Genomic DNA, 12,008 nt, shown 5'->3' with positions numbered 1-12,008 from the left:
CAGTACACAGCTGTATACCTTTAGCTGTGGGTCCTTCCAGCTGTGGCATGCGGGACACCACCTCAGCATGGCCTGATGAGCAGTGCCATGTCTGCACCCAGGATCTGAACCGGAGAAACCCTCGGCCGCCGAAGCAGAGTGCGCGAACTTAACCACTCAGTCATGGGGCTGGCCCCTGGAGTGACATTTTTAAAGCATGGAAAGGAAAGAAAATCTGTCAACACAAAACTCTGCACCACCAAAATGACTTTTCAAAAAAGAGGGTAAAAGAAAGACAATCAGATAAACAAAAGCTGAGAGGAATCACTGCCAGCAGATCCACAAAACAAAAAATGTTAAAAAAAGTTATTCAGCCAGAGGAGTACTGGAAGTCTGGACTGACACGAAGAAATAAAGAGCACTGGAAATGGTAAACATGAGGGTAAACGTAAAACTTTTTTTCTTTTAAAAATCTCCTTGGGGCCAGCCCGGTGGTGTAGTGGTTAAGCTCAAGTGTTCCTCTTTGGCAGCCCAGGGTTTGCAGGTTCAGATCCCAGGCGCAGACCTACACACCACTGACCAAGCCTTGCTGAGGCAGCATCCCACAGACAAAACAGAGGAGGAATGGCATAAATGTTGGCTCAGGGTCAATCTTCCTCACTGAAAATAATAATAATTGACTGTCTAACGCAAAAAACAGTAACATGTTGAGGGGTTATTAAAAGTAAAATACATGACAGTTAATAGTAAGAGGACATGAAGGAGGAAATGGAAAGGTAATGTTGCAAAGTTTTTACGACATAAAATAGTATTATACTGTAGATTTTGACAAGTTAAAGTAATATAATGTAAGGGGCTGGCCCCATGGCCGAGTGGTTAAGTTCACACGCTCCACTTCGGCAGCCCAGGGTTTGGATCCCAGGTGCCGACATGGCACTGCTCATTAGGCCATGTTGAAGCAGCATCCCATATGCCACAACTAGAAGGACCCACAACTAGAAATATGCAGCTGTGTACTGGGGGGATTTGGGGAGGGGAAAAAAAAAAGCAGGAAAAAAACCCAGAAATATAATGTAAACCCTTGAGAAACCACTAAAGGAAAATATTTAAGACATAAAATTAACAAACCAATAGTAGACATAAAACATAATCATAAAAAACACTCAAACTAAAAGAAGGCAAGAAAAGACAAAAGAACAAAGAACTGATGAGAGAAGTATAAAACAATCTAGAAACAACTAGCAAGATGGAAGATTTAAATCCAATCATATCAATAATTATATTAACTATAAATGGTCTGAACACCTCAATTGAAAGGCAGAGATTCTCAGGTTGAGGGGAAGGGGAGAAGCAAGACCCAACTATATGTTGTCCACAAGAAACCTATTTTAAATATGAAGTAGGTTAAAAGTAAATGGATAGAAAAAAATATACTGTACAAACACAAGTAAAAAGAAAGCTGGAGTGGTTTATTAACAAAGGAGAAGGCAGAAAGGACTATTAATTCACTCAAAATTGATCATAGACCTAAATATAAGAGCAATAACCACAAAACTTCCAGGGAAAAAACAGGGAAACTATGATCTTGGGTGAGGTGAAGATTTCTTAGAATACAAAAAGGAAGAACAAGAAAAGAAAAATTTGAGTTAATTAAAATTTAAAACTTCTGCTTTTTGAAAATCACTTAAGAAAATAAGACATGTCAACCTAAAAGAAGTAAACTGAGGTGAGCTCGAGTTATCAGAAATCGAGTTTATTCAAGAATAGCAGAGCAACTGCAATTCGGGAAACACAAGCTACAGTGAACTACAGGTGAGTCTACTGAAGTTGCAGGGTGGGCTGCTTTTATGGGCAAGGAGTGCAAAAGAGGAGAGTCCAGTCAGAGGCCATGCAGCAAGTTCACTGGATCAAAGATGAGAAGAGATTCTTGGCGGAGGCTCACTGGTCAGAGGGTAAGTTGCGATATTCTGTAAATCGGGCATTTATGAGAAATCAATTGCTCAGTCTTGTTTTTTTTTTTTTTTTTTTCTGAGGGCACATGTGGGAGATTCCCCATTTCACAGCCTTCTGTTCCATTTTAGGTTAAAATCCTTTCATATTTCCCCCCTGGAGCAAGACTTTTTGCAGAAAGCACTGCTGATTAATCTTGTCGCTTGGATATTTTGTTTAGTCAGAGACATCATTGGTCGTAAGTGGACTGTGTGTCCCTTAGAACCGAGGAGGACCATCCTCAGATGTCCTGTCCCACAGAGGAGGGAAACAGCAAGGAGATTTTGGCCTCATTTTAACAAGAAAAGGATTGAGAAGTGGGGAATCTCAGTCACGCTCCTCTAAGGTGGTTGGTTTGGTTTCCATGGTCAGTTGAACCTCAGGATAAGCCTTGGAAAAGAAAGGAACTTTATTTTATATATATATCTGGGAGGAAGACATTTGCCTGGTGATACAAGACAGCAGAAATTTAACTAGGAGGATTACACCCAGGGTCAGAAGTCCAATTATAGCTATTAACTGGAATAAATTTCTCAACCAGTTTCTCCAGTTATTTAATAGGTCCCCTATATTTAATAGGTCAAAAATGTCTTAAGTTCCCAGGGCTTGGCCTATTTCAGTTAACAGTTTGGTACTGTCCTTCATTATTTTTAGTTCTTGGCATTATTTTTCCTGATGTGTTAATGTAAAAACAGCATTCTTCCCCAGAGTTCGCACAGGTTCCTCCCCGTTGTGCAGTGAGGTTTAGGGCGCTAGGGTTTTGTAAGATTACTTCTGCTTGGCTGTCTATTTGGGTTTGTTGATATTCAAAAGCTCTAACAGAAGCATGAAACGTAGTAGCCATGATTATGGAGAGGTTCCGAATTGCTTTTTCAAGTCCTGTTACTCAACCCAAGGGAAAAAGACTCGGGCAAAGGCATGCCCAAATCCCTTTCTATCTACTATGGGGTTATTTGTGGGCAAGCATCCAAAATTATAGCCATCGTGGCTACCACATGCTCTTTTAAGCTGGGAGGAGAAAGAACCCAGATGGGGAACAGAGGCAGTGGAAGGGAGGAGTTTCCTGACTTTGGCATCAGGAGTGAGGGCAACAACTGCACAGCACCCCTTCCATTTAAGAGGAAGTGTGGAAAATATGTTTCTTCCACACATAAAGAACAAGTGTTTTCTACAGATAGGGCATAAGTGAACCCTTTCCCAGACGTTTTCCCTTGGAATAGAAGAGGAGATCTCATGATCAAAAATAGTCCTTTACACATAGCATATGATAGTCAGCCTGGTGAGAATGCTTACTAGCATATCTTAAATTTCTATATAATTGGAATAATAGGTGAGTTTGATTGTTGCAAGTGAGGTTCTGAGAGAGGTCTGGGGAATCTCCACGGAGATGGTAAGTTGAATTAAATTCCCACGATTCACCAGATTTGTGATCAATTCCCCATTAAGTACCATCGAAAAGAAGCACATTTGCTTCCTATTCCCCAATACTGTTACAATTTTCATTACCCCACCAAAGAGATACATTAATGGAGGAAACGTTCTAGTCTTCCTGACTCCAGCGGGCAGTGAACTCATGATCATCTGAGTCATACAGAATCGTACAGTTACAAGTGCTTAGTTGGAGGTAGCCCAGAGTTCTGCCAGTCCCGTTAATGTTTTTGAAACACAAAGAAAGATTTGGGGTAAGAGTCCAGATTTGTGTGAGGAGTATTCCTTTATGAGTAGGGGTTACCCAATGGAACGCTGTAATGTCTGGTGCCAATTTACCAGAAGGGAAAATATGTAAGGCTTCAAAGGTACCAAATGAAAATCCCACATCTCTGCCAGACAGATTTCGCCATCCTTCTAAGAATAATGGCCAGGCCACCAGTTCAGGTTCATCATGAGTGTTATTAGCTCTGGCCCAAATCCAACAATCACTACAGTTGGCAGACAGAGTTTTTGTAAGGTGGGAATGAAAGAATGCGTTAAAGCTAAACTAGAGGGCAGCAAGAAAGCCAGAGAAAGGACAATTAGAACTTTAAGCAGCAAGATTTGGTTGAGTGATATAGAACGGGACAAAGTGGGAGGTTACACAAGCCTGGCCTGGATATCTTGGGAAAGCCGTTCACTTCTGATGTCATCTGCTTCTGTCCTTAGAAATTTTTAGCTGTTAAGTCACCACTACTCAGGTTTGGGGGCCTTTTTTAGATGAGACACATGAATCTAGGATTCCATCCCTTAGAGCTTGGCAGCACAGGGGTTAGACAGCAACACCTGGTTAGGGTCCTTCCAACGAGATTAGGGGGACTCTTTATGGAAATACCTCTTCCAAAAGACACAGTCTCCCGGCTATAAAGTGTGGCGTTTGATGTCTTTGTCTCCTGAGAGCATGCTACGGAAAGATTGTTCTACTACTAAAGCATGACTATTCTCAATGGATTTGATTAGACCCTTGCAAAACTAAAGAATATTCCCTTTAATTAGCTGTGGGTCAAAGGAAGCAGGGGCTAAATGTATTGGCTGTCCTATAATTATTTCAAAGGGTGAGAGCTTATGAATCCCGAATGGAGCACATCTAAGATTTAGAACAAGTGCTAAGACTTTTGGCCAAGGTATTTGGAGAGTTTCAACTAATTTAGCTAACTGGGTCTTGATAATTCCATGTGTATGTTTGACCAGTCCTGAAGACTGAGGATACGCGCAGTGAAAATGTTGCAGAACTGGCCAGATGGCACAGACTTGTCAAAGTACTTGTCCAGTAAAGTGGGTTCCCTGGTCTCTATGGAGTTCCAAAGAGGGGTTCCCCAAGTGGGAATAATCTTTTCTAAAAGGACTTTAGCTGTAGACGAGGCAGTTGCCTTTCTACATGGAAATGCTTCAGTCCAATGTGAAAACATACAAACCAGTACTAGGACATATTTATATACATGAGATAGGGGCCACTGTATGAAATCCATCTGCCAGACTTCGAATGGTCCATTGGGTAAATCAAAACGTCCTAGGATAGTATACCTAGGCTTCCCTAGGTTGAATTTAGCACAGGTGGAACAAACAAGATAAACACCTTTTGTGGCCTTGCCACAATACCAATATTGATTCATAAATGTTACAATTTCTCAACAGTTTAATTCATGTATGGTGATTAATAAGGGAAATTATAGATTTTTTGGCAGGATGAACTATCACTGAGTCTAAACCGGAGTCCCTTTGCTTCGTGGTCTCGACAGCCTTTAGATCTCGAGTCCCGTTTTCTCTTTCCGAGGCCAGCTGTTGTACTTCCCTGGTTAGTTCCCTTAGGTCCTCACCTTTTGGACCATGACAGAAGCTTGCTCTATGGATCTCATAAAGGTGGTGTTTTTTGCAAAACTATGAGCGGAGTGGTTTCCTTTGGCTTCCAGCAAATCAGACTTGGAATGTGCAAGGACTTTAATGACAGCTAGAGCTGCTGACAGCAGTATGCCATCCCAAAACTTTTGGACATAAGGGCCATTCTTGGGGCCGGCCCTGCGGCTGAGTGGTTAAGTTCACATGCTCCACTTCAGCAGCCCAGGGTTTCGCCGGTTCAGATCCTGGGCTCAGACCTAGCACTGCTCATCAAGCCATGCTGAGGCAGCATCCCACAAAGCAGAGCCAGAAGGACCTACAACTAGAATATACAACTATGTGCTGGGGGGCTTCAGGGAGGAGGAGAAGAAAAAAAGATTGGTAACAGATGCCAATCTTTAAAAAAAATAAAGGCCATGCTTAATTTTATCTCCACTGGAAGTGAGGAAATCCCATTGTTTCCATAGCATTCCAAAGTCATGGGCTACTCCAAAGGCATATCAACTATCAGTGTAGATGTTTTCTGTCTTCCCTTCAGCTAAAATGCATGTTTGAGTGATGGCATATAACTCAGCTTGTTGGGCTGAAGTGGCTGAAGGCAAGGGTGCAGCCTCAATGACCTCAAAAGGAGTCGATATTGCAAACCTGGCACAAAATTTACCAGTCTCATTTTTTAAGTAAGAGCCAACAGTAAACCAGGGAAGATGAGCATTCACCAAGGGGGTTTCTTGTAAGTCATCACAAGGGCTCAACAGGTGATCCATCAAAGTCAGACGGTCGTGGGGAATCCTGTCAGTAGACAAGGGACGAAGGGTAGCAGGGTCGAGATGGTCACAGTGAACGAGAGCGATATGAGGGGAGGTTAGGAGGAGGATTTCATAGGAAGTAAGATGGCTTGCTGAAAGATGTTGAATGTGGTGCTAATTTAAGGGAGCCACGATAGGCTGGGGTACAAAGATGGTCAAGGAGGATCCCATAACTATCTCTTTGGCAGCCTTTTCTAAAAGCGTAGTAACAAGTATAGCTCTAAGGCAAGTAGGGTATCCTCGGGCCACTGGATCTAACTGTTGGCTGTAGTAACCTAGAGGTCGGTGATAGCCCCCATGTTTTTGGGTAAGTACTTCAAGGACCTTCTCATATACAAAACGGAAAAAGGGTAGCTGATAATTTGGGTGTTCAACGTTAGGTATATTTAAGCTTTCTTTCAAGGTCTTAAAGGCCCAGCTATCTTGGTCATCCCAAATAACACAGTTGGCTTTGGTGTTCTTTAGTAAGGCATATAGGGGCTGAGCCATTAAGAAGAAATTTGGGATTCAATTACGACAATAACCAGCTAGCTCAAGAAAACCCCATAACTGACATTTGGTTTTGGGGTTTGGAAAGTTTAAAATGCCTCGAAGCCCATCAGGATCTAAGTGTAGTCCCTGTTCTGAGATTAGATATCCTAAATATCGAACCAGAGTTTGGACAAACTGTACTTTCTCCTTTGAGACCTTGTGTCCTTAACAACTAAGATGTTCAACAAGCGAACGTTGTCTTTTTGTGAGGAGTTTTGGGAGGGCAAACAAAGAAGCAAGTCATCCACGTATTATAGTAAGGTGGACCCTCCAGAGAATTTTATGTCATTCAAGTCAGCTTTAAACCTTGTGAGAAGAGGGCTGGCCCGGTGGCGGAGTCGTTGAGTTTGTGCGCTCCGCTGCGGCAGCCCAGGGTTTCACCAGTTCGGATCCTGGGTGTGGACACAGCACTGCTCATCAGGCCACGTTGAGGCGGTGTCCCACATGCCACAACTAGAAGGACCTGCAACTAAGATATACAACTATATACCGGGGGGAGATTTGGGGAGATAAAGCAGAAAAAAAAAAAAAACTTGTGAGAAGGACTATCAATAAAGCTGAGACGCATGACTGTCCAGGTATATATTCTTATTCTTCCTACGTAAAGTCAAAAATATATTGACTATCCCTACCAACAGGGATACTAAAAACCCACTGCCTAAGTCAACCAGAAGGAAAAGTTGCTTCCAGAGGGATGGATGCCAATAGCATGTGGGGATTAGGGATGACAGGTGGTAGGGAACTATGAGGTTATTTATTGCCCTGTGGTCTTGGACAAATCTCCATCCTCAGCCACTCATTTTTTTACAGTCAAGATAAGGGTATTACAAGGACTAGTGTAAGGGAGGATGAGTCCTTGGGCCTTACACTCCTCTATAAAAAGCCTTATGCCCTGTGAGGCTTCTTTATTTACAGGATATTGGTTGATCCTGGGGAGAGGTTATGAGGAGTCAATCTGGATCTTAATGGGAGGGGCACTATGAATTCCACCTATGTCTACTGAGGATTATGCCCAAAGAGTGGGGGTTACCAGATTTAAGAGTGGGGATGAGTCCAAAGTTTGGACTTCCTTGATGTGTAGAGTGCAAGTAAAGGCAAAGAGGGTTGAATTTTCCTGAGTGTTGGATCTGAACTCAAGAGATATTTCCCTCTTTTGAGAGAAAAAAATAGCAGCATTATATTTCTCCAGGAAATCGCGTCCTAATAAATGCATGGGAGCTGAATCACTGAGGGAAAATGAGTGTTTGTCTTACAAAGGTCCCAGACAAAAAGATACGGGCTGGCAAATACGGACACATCGTGGTTTATTTAAGACTTCCATTATTGGAACATATGTATTTACACCTAGGAAGGCAGTGTGTAATTGTAGTGGAGTTGAGCACTGATAGAGTAGCTCCTGTGTGTCAATTAATAGTACAAGGAATTCATCCCTGATCTGCAAAGTAGTCTCCACTAGCACCTTTAATGGCAGAATGGAGAACAGTCCCCGTGTGTCCTCAGAGTCCCATCACAGGGGTGGATTTGTCCATTGGTTACTGGAAAGTTGCAACTGTTAGGATTTCAATTTGTAGCAATCCTTTTTCCAAAGGCCTGGTTTTTTGCAATAATGACATAGCCCTATAGGACGGATTTGCTTTGGAGTTTCTATCTGTTGGAGGTGGAGATTCAAAATCTTAGTTGTCGTTCTTCTGGTGTCATCTTCTAGGGTGCAAGCTAATTGGAAAGCCAGACTGATAAGGTCAGGGGTGGACACTGTCTCCCATTCTATTAGGTTCTTTTGACCAACAGGGATAAGTCCTTGTTTAAGCCCTTTATAAACATGGAATTAAAAGCCACCCAGGTGGATTCAACATCTACGCAGAGTTCAGAATTTTCTTCGAAAACAATTTGGAGTCTGCTCTAACAGTTATGGACAGATCTGGCAGGCTTTGGGTGTATGCCTAAATTTTATCCTAGTCCCGAAAACCTTTACTCTGGGTTTGGGGAAGGCTGTAGAAACGGCTTCATGTAGCCTTTTGGCTATAGTGCGAGCTTGATCATATAAAAGGGCAGGTGGTTGATTTAGTTTAAACCCTAGAGATCATTTGGGGTTTCCTCAACCAGTAGTTTTAATCCATTGTCGGGTTTGACCTTCTCCAACAAGCCTGTGGATTAATTGATAGAGACTGGAGAGACCAGTTTAGTATGTTAGGGTTATAACATTGAATTCCTCAGCAAACGTATGGGGATCCTCAGTTACCTTGGGAAAATCCTTAATTATAGCCCTAATTTCAGCCTTTGTCCATGAGGTGTAGGAAATCTGGCGTGATTTAGTAGGATCCTCAGAAGGTTTAATTATACAAGGGAAGGTTTTAATGAGCTCAGTTGGTGAGGTTTTAGTCATAGGAAAGAAAGGTAGTTGAGATAGAGGGGAGGAGTCAGGAGGGGGCAAAGAGGGATACAGAGGAAGTGGAGCAGGGAGGTTAGGAAGGAAGTGTGGTAGCACTGAGGGAGAAGCCTCTGGCATTTTGGTATCCATCTTTAGTTGTTGATTTGCTTCCGTCAATTTGGAAACAGTAATTGTAGGGAGGCAATTTTAGAATCCCGAACACATTTAGAAGCCTCTAGGGGCTGGCCTGGTGGCCAAGTGGTTAAGTTTAGGCGCTCCGCTTTGGCAGCCCCGGGTTTCGCTGGTTTGGATCCTGGGCAGAGACATAGCACTACTTGTCAGGCCATGCTGAGGTGGCATCCCACATGCCACAACTAGAAGGACCCACAACTAAAAATATGCAACTATGTACCTGGGGGCTTTGGGGAGAAACAGGAAAAATAAAGTCTTAAAAAAAAAAAAAAAAAAAAAAAAAAAAAGAAGCCTCTACATACCATTTAAAATAACTATCCCAATTGGATTGTTTAATATTGCAGCCATGGTCTCCTAACTTAGTTCAAAGAAAAACAAGTTTGGGGAGATCAAAGGTTCCAAATAATGGTCATTGGAATTCTAAGTAATCCTTAGAAAGATTGGTCTATTTAGCCAAATATGTGCATGAGGAAGGACACAATTTGTGAACATAAAACTGACCAGGGTTCCCCAACTGGGGCCACCCTTAGAACATTCAGATGACTGATATCCATGATCAGAAACAACAGTACCCACTGGAAGGACAATCTAGATCCCAAATAAAGTCAGAGACCTCAACCAAAAGGAGGCTTGAGGTTCAAAAGAAGACTTACCAAACTGAAAGTTAGGGCAACTAGTGGAAGCAAAGAGCACAGAAGGCTCAAGTGTAGGAACCTCACTTAATGATGGAGGTTGCTGTTCCTTGGTGGTCGGCTCCTCTGTATCCCACTTCTGACACCATGTAATGTTGATCTAAAAGAAAAGAGGTAAACTGAGGCAAGCACAAGTTACCAGAAATCAAGTTTCTTCAGGAACAGCAAAGGAAATGCAATTCAGGACATGCAACCTGTAGCGAGGGGCCAGCCCAGTGACGCAGCAGTTAAGTGTGCACATTTTGCTTCGGCCGCCCAGGGTTCACCAGTTCGGATCCTGGGTGTGGACATGGCACTGCTTGGCAAGCCATACTGTGGTAGGTGTCCCACATATAAAATGGAGGAAGATGGGCACGGATGTTAGCTCAGGGCCAGTCTTCCTCAGCAAAAAGAGGAGGATTGGCAGCAGATGTTACTTCAGAGCCAATCTTCCTCAAAAAAAAGACTGCAGCGAGCTACAGGTAAGTCCGTTGAAGGTTTAGGTCAGGGTGCTTTTATGAGGAAGAAGGGCAAAAGGGGAAAGTCCAGTTAAGGGTCATGCATCAACTTTGTTGGCTTGAAGATGGGGAGAGATTCTTGGCAGACACTCCATGGTCAAAGGATAAATTTCCATCTTCTGTAAAGCAGGCATTTACGGGAAATCAGTCTCTTTGTCTTTAAGTTTTGTTTTTCTGAGGGCACAGGTGTGAGGTTCTCCACTTCACACTCTTTGGTTCCATTTCAGATTAGAATCCTCTCACAATTTTATCCATATCAAGCCCGAGGGACACGGGGGGGCAGCCACAGTGCCAGTGTTCAAATCCTGGTTCTACTACCTATGTGTTTCAGCTTCCTATTCTTAAACAGGGGATAACAGCTCCAATCTCATAGGGTTGTTATAAGGAATAAATTAATTACTACATGTTGAGCACCTAGACTGATGCCTGGCACAAAAAACCACCAGTAAATATCAGCATAGAGAATTTCAAAGAAATATAATAGTGTCAGATGATAAGCTTGCAGAATAAACTATTAGATATAAATTCTACTATATATATATATGCACACCCCATACTGTTAACCATGCTAATTGAGACTGAATATATTCAGGTAGACTAGATACTTCCCAAGTGAATTCACACTATTGAATGTTCTCCAAAAAAGTCACCAAACAAAAAGATGCTTTAGGTGCCGGCCGCGTGGCAGAGTGGTTAAGTTCACACACTCCGCTTCAGTGGCCCAGGGTTTCGCCAGTTCAGATCCTGGGCGTGGACATGGCACCACTCATCAAGCCATGCTGAGGTGGTGTCCCACACAGCACAGCCAGAAAGACCTACAACTAGAATATACAACTATGTACTGGGGCCTTTGGAGAGGAGAAGACGAAGGAGCAAAACAAAAAGACTGGCAACAGATGTTAGCTCGGATGCTAGTATTTAGAAACAAAACAAAGATGCTTTAATATATGAATAATTACTTAAATTTCTACTGTTAACCAGTGGCTGAAATAAGATTAAGCCAGAATGAGGCTTTCTGACACTGGATAGCTTATAATCATGTCAACATATCTCTCATACAATAAAGCAATATTTTATAAATATTTATAAATTGGTAAAGATATTGCCTTTTACATTTTGGGGTAGACTCACTACTTAATACTCCAAATTAGGTGAATATCCAAAAGGGATCTGCTGAAATAGAAACCAAAACAGTGGTAAAACCCTTAAACATAAATGTTTACAGCCTTATATTCATGTAAAGACACAGCACAGACCATCTCTCAACCACTTTGTGTCATATCGTCAGCAGATCACAATCTAGTCAAGTTCTAAACTCCTCTCCTCTCTTCTGAACATAGTGAAAGAGCCTGATAGCAGAGAAACAACCAACAAAAGGCATAATTCTTGAACTATCCAGCAAAAGCCGGATATTAAGAGAAAAAAAATTTCATGCTTCCTTTATAGATGTGATGTGAAGGATAAAAAGGACTAGAAATAACATACTGTCGATGGCAACTTTACCAAACATGTGAAAATGTTTAGCTTAGTCTAAAGCTATCCAACTCTCTTTTAATACCTGCCTTCTGTGACCTCGGCACTGACTACTACTGCCATCTAGCAACAGGTCCAAAAATTGGAGAATGACAAAAAAATCATTCAGGACTTA

General features: G+C 42.2%; 1 protein-coding gene across 8 annotated transcripts in view; it reads right to left on the bottom strand.

Moving 5' to 3' along the window:
• The window catches only part of LOC124233793 (WD repeat-containing protein 89), a 38,553-nt gene that overhangs the window by 17,777 nt on the left and 8,768 nt on the right, over positions 1–12,008 (bottom strand). For 6 of the 8 annotated variants that reach the window (XM_046650996.1, XM_046651001.1, XM_046651000.1 and 3 more), the window contains one exon: positions 9,825–9,963. The exons of 1 other annotated variant lie outside the window; for it this stretch is intronic. The gene's annotated coding sequence lies outside the window, so the exon portion shown is untranslated. Of the gene's footprint in view, positions 1–18; positions 69–9,824; positions 9,964–12,008 lie in introns of those variants that run through there. One more of the 8 variants, XM_046651005.1, reaches the window with a different exon arrangement.

The sequence above is a fragment of the Equus quagga genome, unplaced genomic scaffold (assembly GCF_021613505.1).
Source record: "Equus quagga isolate Etosha38 unplaced genomic scaffold, UCLA_HA_Equagga_1.0 226_RagTag, whole genome shotgun sequence".
Lineage (NCBI taxonomy): Eukaryota > Metazoa > Chordata > Mammalia > Perissodactyla > Equidae > Equus > Equus quagga.
Note: the sequence above shows the minus strand (reverse complement) of the source record. Positions and strands in the feature narration are given on the sequence as shown.